Source organism: Oncorhynchus clarkii, chromosome 22, assembly GCF_045791955.1.
Source record: "Oncorhynchus clarkii lewisi isolate Uvic-CL-2024 chromosome 22, UVic_Ocla_1.0, whole genome shotgun sequence".
Lineage (NCBI taxonomy): Eukaryota > Metazoa > Chordata > Actinopteri > Salmoniformes > Salmonidae > Oncorhynchus > Oncorhynchus clarkii.
In genome coordinates this window covers 20,935,552-20,946,834 of record NC_092168.1, presented here as the reverse complement: position 1 = coordinate 20,946,834, position 11,283 = coordinate 20,935,552, and the positions used below count along the sequence as shown (strand labels likewise).

Here is an 11,283-nt window from a genome sequence, read left to right as displayed (position 1 = left end):
TCTTCAGTTGTGAACACGACTACTGCTACGACAATTGGCCGAGGATCTTAATTTGATCAGCCTGTTGTTGCAGGAAATGCAAACTTGTAGTGTATTCAATGTTTAAAAAAGCTTCTAAAGTTTGTAGTTTACACTTTAAAATGTCAGACTTGATTTGCCCTAAAATGTCTCAGCCTCTACAAAAATATCAATTAATTATAATCCATACAAATAATCCATACAATAATTCTAATTTCCGGTTGCTACTGGATTATTTTCCTGCTGTGAGAAAATGTTCAAATTAAATCCTACATCTATACAGTGCCTTTGGAAAATATTCAGACCCATTGACTTTTTCCACATTCCGTTACGTTACAGCCTTATTCTAAAATGAATGTTAAAAAAAAAATCTCAGCAATCTACACCTAATACCCCATAATGACAAATTGAAAACATGTTTGTAGAAATACCTTTTTACATAAGTATTCAGACCCTTTGCTATGAGACTCAAAATTGAGCTCAGGTGCGTCCTGTTTCCATTGATCATCCTTGAGATGATTCTACAACTTGATTAGAGTCCACCTGTGGTAAATTCAATTGAGTGGACATGACTTGGAAAGGCACACACCTGCCTATATAAGGTCCCACAGTTGACAGTGCATGTCAGAGCAAAAATCAAGCCATGAGGAATTGTCCGTAGAGCTCCTAGACAAGATTGTGTCGAGGCACAGATCTGGGGAAGGGTATCAAAACATTTCTGCAGCATTGAAGGTCCCAAGAACACAGTGGCCTCCATCATTCTTGAATGGAAGAAGTTTGGAACCACCAAGACCCTTCCTAGAGCTGGCCGCCCGGCCAAACTGAGCAATCAGGGGAGAAGGGCCTTGGTCAGGGAGGTGATCATGAATCCGATGGACCCTCTGACAGAGCTCTAGAGTTCCTCTGTTGAGATGGGAGAAACTTCCAGAAGGACAATCTCCTCTGCAGCACTCCACCAATCAGGCCTTTATGGTAGAGTGGCCAGACGGAAGCCACTCCTTAGCAAAAGGCACACTATAGCCCGCTTGGAGTTTGCCAAAAGGCACCTAAAGACTCTCAGACCACGAGAAACAAGATTCTCTTGTCTGATAAGAGAAGTGTCACTGCTGGAGGAAACCTGGCACCATTCCTACGGTGAAGCATGGTGGTGACAGCATAATGGGTGGAGGCAGCATCATGCTGGGGCTTAGGCTGGGACTGCTGATTCTGCTGTGCTGCCTTGCCCTGTGTCCAGCACCTGTCCAGGGGGACAAGATCCTGGTGATGCCTGTAGACGGGAGCCACTGGCTGAGCATGAAGCTGCTGGTGAAGGAGCTGGCGGCCAGAGGCCATGAGGTGGTTGTGCTGGTCCCTGACACATCCATCCTCATCCAGGGCTCTGACTACTACAGGACTGAGACCTTCAGGGTCCCCTACAGCAAGGCACAGCTGGACGAGAACGTCAACAAATTGAAGGACGCTGCATTCCTCAAGGCTCCGGATGTAATGGACATATTCGTGAACGTGCAGCACCTGGTTCACTTCACCACCATGCAGGTGAAAGGCTGTGAGGGTCTGCTGTATGACGAGCCCCTGATGCAGCAACTGAGAGGAGAAATACTTCAGTTGATGCTGACTGACCCCTTTCTACCCTGTGGATCCATCATCGCTGACTCCTTCAACAGCCCAGCGGTGTACTTCTTGAGGGGGATCCCCTGTGGGCTGGATGAGAAGGCTGCCCAGTGCCCCACTCCCCCCTCCTATGTACCACGCTTCCACTCAGGCAACACTGACCACATGGATTTCCTAGGGAGGGTTAAGAACATGCTCATGTACAGTCTGGAGAGCTACCTGTGTACGGTGATGTTTGCCACCTTTGACGAGCTGACCAGTAGGTACCTAGATAAGGACATGACGTACAGGGAACTGCTGGGTCACGGGGCGATCTGGCTGCTGAGGAATGACTACTCCTTTGAGTATCCCAAACCCAGGATGCCCAACATGGTCATTATTGGAGGCATCAACTGTGGTAAAAGAGCTCCACTTCCAGCAGTGAGTTTCATAAGAGTATGTTTTAGAACAAACAACTTCAACTGTGGTAAAAGAGCTCCACTTCCAGCAGTGAGTCTCATAAGAGTATGTTTTAGAACAAACAACTTCAACTGTGGTAAAATAGCTCCACTTCCAGCAGTGAGTCTCATAAGAGTATGTTTTAAAACAAACAATTTCAACTGTGCGTAGCTGTGCACCCTATATGGAACCAGGTCCAGAAACCTCAAGGGATAGATTCACTACTGTGGCATTTATACCCCCACCCCGCACATCCCAGAAAATACAAAGAAAAAACGTTCAAATAGAGTTTCTGCTCAACATTCACTTTGGGAGAGCGTCCCTCTATGTACTACCCTGCATTCTCTCTCTTTTCTAAACACTGTGTTCAGCCAGTGAAACCTGAGCCAGGAACAGCATTGATGTTTCCCAAATGGTACCCTATTCCTCATATAGTGAACTACTTTTGACCAGAATCCTTTGGGCCCTGGTCAAAAGTAGTTGACTATTTGGGTAATAGGGTGCCATTTAGGACAGACATGTTATTTCTTCCTGGAATGTGGCCACTATAATCTAACAGAGGAACTGAGGGGCCCTTCTAGTTCCTACCCGACAAACCACAGGAAGATAAACTACTCTGCAGGGATTGTTCTGTGGGGTAAGGGTTGGGGTTAGCTGTGATTGTTGTAGGGTTGATTATGCCTTTATCTTCTATGAATACAGGGTGTGTTATCAAGGCATGGTATCCTTTCACAACTTCACCCTCCCTCCTTCAGTTAATGTTTTGCTAAGCAGACCAAAGACTGTTCTATTACTGATGTGTGGAATTTAGACATGCATGTTTTTAATGTGAGTTAAATCATTTGATGCCTTGTCTGTTTATATTGTTCAATGTGAAATATTGATCAGCACCATGAGGTGAGGTTTCACACAGCAGTTGCTGTTTGTTTTCTGCCTGTATGTACATACAATTCCATTGCATAGTGAAGGACCACAATTCATTGTGTGTTTGGTTCGTCGTGTGTGTGGTTCTGCAGATATATTGGATAAGGGTCTACTTGCAATAACTGTAATATGTGGTTGTTTTTCTTACTTCTTAGAAGTTGACTAAACAGCATAATCATTACACAGGTGCACCTTAAAATCAAATCAAATTTTATTAATCACATGCACCGAATACAATAGGTGTAAACCTTACAGTGAAGTGGTTACCTACAAGCCCCTAATCAAGAATAAGAAATAAAAGATAAGGAACAAGTAATTGTGCTGGAGACAATAAAAGGCCACTCCAAAGTGTAAAGTTTGGTCACACAGTACAATGCCACAGAAATGTCCACCAGAGCTGTTTCCAGATAAATTCATGTTCATTTCTCTACCATAAGCCGCCTCCAACGTCGTTTTAGAGAATTTGGCAGTACATCCAACCGGCCTCACAACCACAGACCACGTGTAACCACGCCAGCCCAGGACCTCCACATCCAGCTTCTTCACCTGTGGGATCGTCTGAGACCAGCCACCCGGACAGCTGATGAAATTTAGGAATATTTATGTCTGTAATAAAGCAGTTTTGTGGGGAAAAACTCATTCTGATTGGCTGGGCCTGGCCCACCCATGGCTGCACCCCTGCCCAGTAACATGAAATCCATAGATTATTATTTTTTTTTTAGTTGACTGATTTCCTCATAAAATCATTTAAATTGTTGCATGTTGCGTTTATATTTTTGTTCAGTGTAAATGTAAAATATTTTTGTAAACTAACTCTTCCACCGTGCCTCAACAGGACCTGGATTAGTTTGTGGATGAGTCAGGAGAGGATGGCTTCGTGGTCTTCACCCTGGGCTCTATGATCTCTCAGATGCCTGAGGAGAAAGCCAAGCAGTTCTTTGATGCCTTCAGCAAGATCCCTCAGAGGGTAAAGACACCTCGATGCTGGCCCAAATGGCACCCTATTCCATATATTGCACTACTTTTGACCACAGCTGGTCAAAAGTAGTTCACTATATAGGGAATAGGGTGTTATTTGGAACGCATCCATTGTCTGTCTATTACATAATGTTTCCCACAGTTAACCATTTCTGACCAACACAATCTTTAAGTATACAGTCTCTATGTCTTCTGTAGACATCAACAACTGACAACATATTTCCTGAGCTTTCTTACATCTCCTAGATATAGGACAGACACTTTAAAACCTTATTTCTTGTGATTTACGTTTTTACTGTCTTTTTGATATTTATGAATGAATGCGTTTCTATGGGCTGTAGTAGTAAAGGCCAAATTCAATATTTTATCAAATACATTTTTTTATATATATTTTTAATACCAAATGGGGTCCTGAAATTCAAAATCAAATAGCTAAATGATCAATAGTATGACCATCTTAAAACAATTCTATATGTTAGCTTAGTTGAGATGTTAGTTTGTAATAGCACAGTACTATGCGTGCTAACCATATAGGCAGGGTTGGGGACTAATGATTTACATGAAATCCGTTACATGTTTTTTGTAATCTGTTACATGTATCTGTAATCTGTTACCAGCAGCAAAGAAGTGTAATCATATTACAGAAACATTTGAAAAACTAGATGATTACTTCTACGATTACTTTTCAATTATTTTAAGCTGCCTTATCATTGTTTTTGCGACCTGTGGACAGCCAGTGAAAAATACGCTCTTGCAACAGCTGCATAGTGCTTCTACACCTGCATTGCTTGCTGTTTGGGGTTTTAGGCTGGGTTTCTGTACAGCACTTTGAGATATCAGCTGATGTACGAAGGGCTATATAAATACATTTGATTTGATTTTGATTTGATTAGTACAGATCCCAGCCTATGGAATAAGAATTTGAGGCAGTTCTTCCTTTCTAAACTCCTCAGTGATATTTTCTTCCATATTTTTAAAAACAAGTTTAATTTAAGAAGACCACGAGTGGGGCTTTTGTTGCTCAATCTCATTTGTGCTGATAAGAAAAACTGTCCATAGGCCTAACAGATGGATGCTCAAACTCGTCCACTTTTGCTAGACTTAAACAGCTTATTGAGATATCAATGTGTCACCAACAACAATGTAAACAATAGGCCTATAGTAAATGCAGCATATGGCATGTATTTTTCACATATAGCACTTTTCGGTAAACTCATACAAAAAAAGGAGCTATCTAGACCCTAAAAAGGTTCTTCAGCTATCCCCTTAGGAGAACCCTTTGAATAACTGTTTTTGGGTCCAGGTAGAACCCTTTAGGGTTCAATATAGAACCCTTTCCACGTAGGGTTCTACCTGGAACCAAAAAGGGTTCTCCCACGGGGACAGCCAAATAACCCTTTTGGAATCCTCACACCCTCTTTAAGAGGAGTGTTCAAGCATGCCATTCCATGAGAGCAGCATAAACAACAGAGTAGGTTAATAAGTCTTTTGTTTTGGGGTTATGCTCAGGTAAAACAATTTGGCCAATCTATAGTTCCAACAGTGCTGTAAAGTACTTTAAAAAAAATACTTGAAAGTTCTACTTAAGTCGTTTTTTTGGGTGTCTGTACTTTACTATTTACATTTTTGACTACTTTTACTCCACTACATTCCTAAAGAAAATAATGTACTTTTCACTCTTTACATTTTCCCTGACACCCAAAAGTACTTGTTAACATTTTGAATGCTTAGCAAGACAGGAAAATTGTCTAATTCACACACTTATCAAGAGAACATCCCTGGTCATCCCTACTGCCTCTGATCTGGCGGACTCACTAAACATAAATGCTGTAAATGACATCTTCATGTTGTAATGTGTCCCTTGCAATCTGTAAATAAATAAACAATTTGTGCCATCTGATTTGCTTAAATATAAAGGAATTTTAAATGATTTATACTTAAGTACATTTAAAACCAAATACTTTTAGACTTTTACTCAAGTAGTATTTTACTGGGTGATTTTCACTTTTATTTGAGTCATTCATTATCTTTTAAGTTTTCTTGACTTTTACTCAAGTATGAACATTTGGTACTTTTTCCACCACTGATTACCAAATCCTATTCTTGAAGATCAAGGGGTATTAAAATGAATTGGAATGACTGGAAATCGGTCAGACTGGATTTTAATGTAAAGAAAGTGTTTGTCCTCAGGCCTGGAGGGAAGTCAAAATCATTCAAATGCAATGCAATTCATCTATAAACAAATTAAACAACAGACTTCCAGCATGCTTTCAGATAAAGGCTCTCAACATGCACTGCACTAACACAATTGACTGGTGATTGGTTGACATAAATTCATAAGAAGAAGATTGTGGGAGCTATACTGTTAGATTTCAGCCTGTGTGTCCATGTATACTGATGATTCAACCCTATACGTGTCTGCAACCACAGCTAGTGAAATTAATGCAACCCTGAACAAAGAGTTGCAGTCAGTTTTAGAATGGGGGGCCAGTACTAAACTGGTCCTTAACATCTCTAAAACTAAGACCATTGTATTTGGTAAAAATAATTATTTAAGTGCTAGACCTCAGCTGAATCTGGTAATGAATGGTGTGGCTGTTGAACAAGTTGAGGAGACTAAATTACTTGGTGTTACCTTAGATTCTAAACTGTCATGGTCCAAAAATATTGAATGATTGTAACTCTGTCTGTGATAAAGAGATGCTCTGCTTTTTTGACACCACACTACACAAAGCAAGTCCTGCAGGCTCTAGTTTTATCTTATCTTGATTATTGTCCAGTCGTCTGGTCAAGTGCCGCAAGGACCTAATTAAGCTGCAGCTGGCCCAGAACAGAGTGGCACATTTTGCTCTTCATTGTCATCAGAGGGCTAATATCAATACTATGCATGCCAGTTCCTCTTAGCTAAGAGTTGAGGAGACTGAATGCATCACTTCTTATTTTAATAAGAAACAAATTGTTTGCATAGTCAACTTACATACAACACTGATAAACACACTTACCCCACCAGACATGCCACCAGGGGTCTCTTCCCAGTCCCCAGGTCGGGAACAAATTCAAGAAAACATACAGTATTATACAGAGCCATGATTGCAGGGAACTCCCTTCCATATCAAAAAACAAATAAAGCAACACCTCCAGTCACAAGGCCTCTCCCCCATATGACCTACTTGTGTGTACTGACATGTATATGTAACTGATAGATGCACACACACGCAAACTACATGTTAATGTACAGTATGTCAATTGTAAAATCTTTTGACTGTAATGTATTTTTCGTTATGTGTCAGACCCCAGTAAGACTAGCTGTAGCCATTGGTGTCAGCTAATGGAGATCCTAATAAAACAAAATCAATACAGCCTGATTGTATAATTATCTATAGTAGAAAGCAATGGGTTAGAAGAAGCCTACATAACCAACCCGTAATGTAAAATGCAACATCCATTTATAGCCAGCTATGTAAACTCTAACACGGATTTATCCTGCAATAGATGTCATTCAATTGGTAATATTCATTTTTGTCTTCTTCTCATGCCGTTTTAAGGGGAAAGTAATCTGAAAGTAATTAGATTACGTTACTGAGTTTGGGTAATCTAAAAGTTACGTTACTGATGACTATTTTGGACAGGTAACTAGTAACTAACGGATTACATTTAGAAAATGACCTACCCAACGCTGCATATAGGCCTAATCTCCAATCCACCATTAATCGAATCTAGACTAAGAACAAGTCCTTTGTCCCCTGTTGTACTTAACTCTGAGGAATGCTGTAATTACATGGAGTTTCAATGATTTGCATATTCTCCATATACTACGTCAAGGGTCATGGCAAGCTGCTGTTCTATGTTGTTCAGTTTGTGTGGTGTACACTGGAGCTATGCCTTAAAACTCTCCAGACACACATTTATATTCCACTACAAAGTGCTGTACCTTCACCACTATATCCAGAATTGTCAGATGATTCTATATGACTTGATAAACTAAGTAAACTGTTCTCTGTTTACAGGTGGTGTGGAGGTACACAGGAGTGGTGCCTGAGAACGCTCCAGACAACGTCAGAGTGATGAAGTGGCTTCCTCAGAATGATCTGCTGGGTTGGTTTCTTCTCATCATCAGAGATAATGTTACAATGATATAGTTATGATGAAAACCACCTGGGTTACAGAAGTTACAGAGGGGTACTCTTCTCAGTAAACACATGCTACTGTTGTTGCCATTTTGCAAGAGAAACAATACATCTTCTTCTTGGTGGTGAATGTTCTATGTTCCATGTTCTAGGCCACCCCAAGGTCAAGGCCTTCATCACCCACGGAGGAACCCACGGTATCTACGAGGGGATCTGTAACAGTGTTCCCATGGTGATGCTTCCGTTGTTCGGTGACCAGAGTGACAATGTACATCGCATGGCGGTGAGGGGTGTCGGGGAAGTGCTCACTTTGTTCGATATCACCTCAGAGAAACTGGTGGAAGCCCTCAACAAGGTCATCAACGACAAGAGGTCAGACATCATGTTAACATAATACAAGGAAGTATACTGAACAAAAATATAAACGCAACATGCAACAATTTCTACGATTTTACTGAGTTACAGTTCATATGAGGAAATTAGTCAATTGAAATAAATAAATTAGGGCCTAATCTATGGATTTCACATGACTGGGAATACAGATATGCATCTGTTGGTCACAGATACCTTTAATAGAAAATGGGCCCCAGGATCTCATCACAATATTTTTGGGCATTCAAAATGCCAATCGATAAAATGGAATTGTGTTCGTTGTCCATAGCTTATGCCCATAGCATAACCCCACCACCACCATGGGGCACTCTGTTCAAAACACTGACATCAGTAAACCGCTCACCCACACAACGCCATACACATGGTCTGCGGTTGTGAGGCAAGTTGGACGTACTGTCAAATTTCCTAAAACAACGTTGGAGGTGGCTTATGGTAGAGAAATTAACATTAAATTAGCTTGCAACAGCTCTGGTGGACATTCCTATAGTCAGCATGCCAATTGCACACTCCCTCAAAACTTCAGACATCTGAGGCATTGTGTTGTGTGACAAAACTGCACATTTTAGAGTGGCCTTTTATTGTCCCTAGCTCAAGATGCACCTGTATAATGATCATGCTGTTTAATCAGCTTCTTGATATGCCACACCTGCCAAGTGGATGGATTATTTTGGCAAAGACAAAATGTTCACAGAGGGATGTAAACAAATTTGTGCACACAATTTGAGAGAAAAAAGCTTTTTGTGCGTTTATATTTTTGTTCAGCATAATAATGTTACAAGGACATGTTATACACTGAAAATACAAACTATTAACCTCTTAAATGTAACTACATGTAATCTAAAATGGAATCTACATAATCCTCTAAAGTCATTTTTATCATGAGGACCATCAACAATAACTAGTAATGCTGCATTCTCCAAGATAGGTTAAAATTTCACCTTTCTGGTAAAAATGGTTATAAATTGTTGAGGTGTATACATGTTTTAGTGCACCAGCTCAAATTAACAGGACAAGTAGGATAAAAATATAGACCAAATCCTAACTTGAGATCTACATATTGAGTTTCAGTGCAAATATATTGTCAACAATGCATGATTTAAATAAACGTCTGAGTTCCTCAGAATTCAGCCCCAGTCTGAGGAGATTGGAAACCCTGTTGCATCTGTCTTTCTGCCCCAGTTACAAGGAGAAGATGCTGAAGCTGTCAGCGGTACATAAGGACCGTCCCATCGAGCCCCTGGACCTGGCTGTGTTCTGGGCGGAGTTTGTTATGCGCCACGGCGGAGCGGAACACCTAAGACCCGCCGCTCACGACCTCAACTGGATCCAGTACCACAGTCTGGACGTGTTCACTCTACTACTCACTATAGTTCTCATTGTTGTCATGGTCACTGTTAAATGCTGCAAAGTCTGCTTCCGCAAGTGTTGTGGTACGAAGAAGACTATGAAGAAGAAGAAGAATGAGTGAATGTCCTTCCTGTGGCCTAGGCCGGGATTCAATCCAAGGCTCGTTGAAGAGCGCTGTCGACAATAATGTGCCTTTGAAAGGCAATGTTCCTGTGTTTGCTGAGATCACAGTCACAGTAAACGCTGCAGATGTTGGCTCAATCAGAAAGTACCTTAAAATGTCAAGCGCGCTACAATGCGCTACAGATTGAATCCCAGCCCAAGCCATCAGGCCCTAGAGTCCAGAGTAACTACACTGCCCACTCTAGGCCCTGTGTATAACATTTTGTTTGTTTGATATCTCAGGATAATGTCAGAATAACTTCATGTATCTGTTGTCAATAAGGCCTGATGCCTGCCACCAGCAAGACAGTCTCATTCCACCACAGGAGGTTGGTTGCACCTTAACTGCTGGTAATGGCTGGATTGGAATGAGTGGAATGGTATCAAATACATCAAGCACGTAGTTTCCATGTGTTTGATGCCATTTCGGCCATTATTATGAGCCGTCCTCCCCTCAGCAGCCTCCTATTTATTCCACAGTCAGCCACTGTGCTGTTGGAGTGTGACTTCAAAACTGTTGGCCTGTCTAGCATGTGTGATGCCAATTCAAGATCCTGTTTAGTAAAAAGCATGAGCTGACGCACACCCACATTGTTTTGTAGAGGCGCTAACCAACAAAGATTGAACTGTAGAAAAATAAAGTCGCACAGTCAGAGTTACCAAAACATTGGTTATTAGGTTTACTTAAATCAATTGTTTGGAGTATATATATATATATATATATATATATATATATATATATATATATATATATATATATAGTGTACAACTTTATTTTTATACAATTTAAGATCCTGGTAACACAACCAATATATGTCATGCTGGAATAAAGAATTATGGAGACAGGTGCAGGAATACACACGTATACAAAAACACTGGGCTGAACCCGAACAAAAGAGCGAGGGTAAACTTTGTTGAACGCCACAGGACGATTCCCATAATACACAATATATATATATATATATATATATATATATATAGCACGCAGCATAACAGCTGCACCAACGCATAGGTACTCACACCACCAGTGGACACGGGAACAACAATCGACAGCCCAATAGAAACCAAAGGGCACACTTATATAAGTACTAATCAGTGGGAATAGGGGACAGGTGTGCGTAATGAATGTTCCGGAGGGATCCGTGACAATATAGTGGCAAGAGAGAATTTCTCTTTGTCTTTAAAAGGCATTTTGACAGTAAAAAGCTATGGCAGGTGTGTCATTTTCCTGGGCCTCATTCGGTCTTCATCAAGGTCCAGAGAGCACCACTGACATTTTCTTATA

General features: G+C 40.8%; 1 pseudogene; it reads left to right on the top strand.

Annotated features, from left to right (window-relative positions):
* The first annotated feature begins 1,176 nt into the window (after positions 1-1,176).
* LOC139380090 (UDP-glucuronosyltransferase-like) lies at positions 1,177-10,062 on the top strand (annotated as a pseudogene).
* The last annotated feature ends 1,221 nt before the right edge of the window (positions 10,063-11,283 follow it).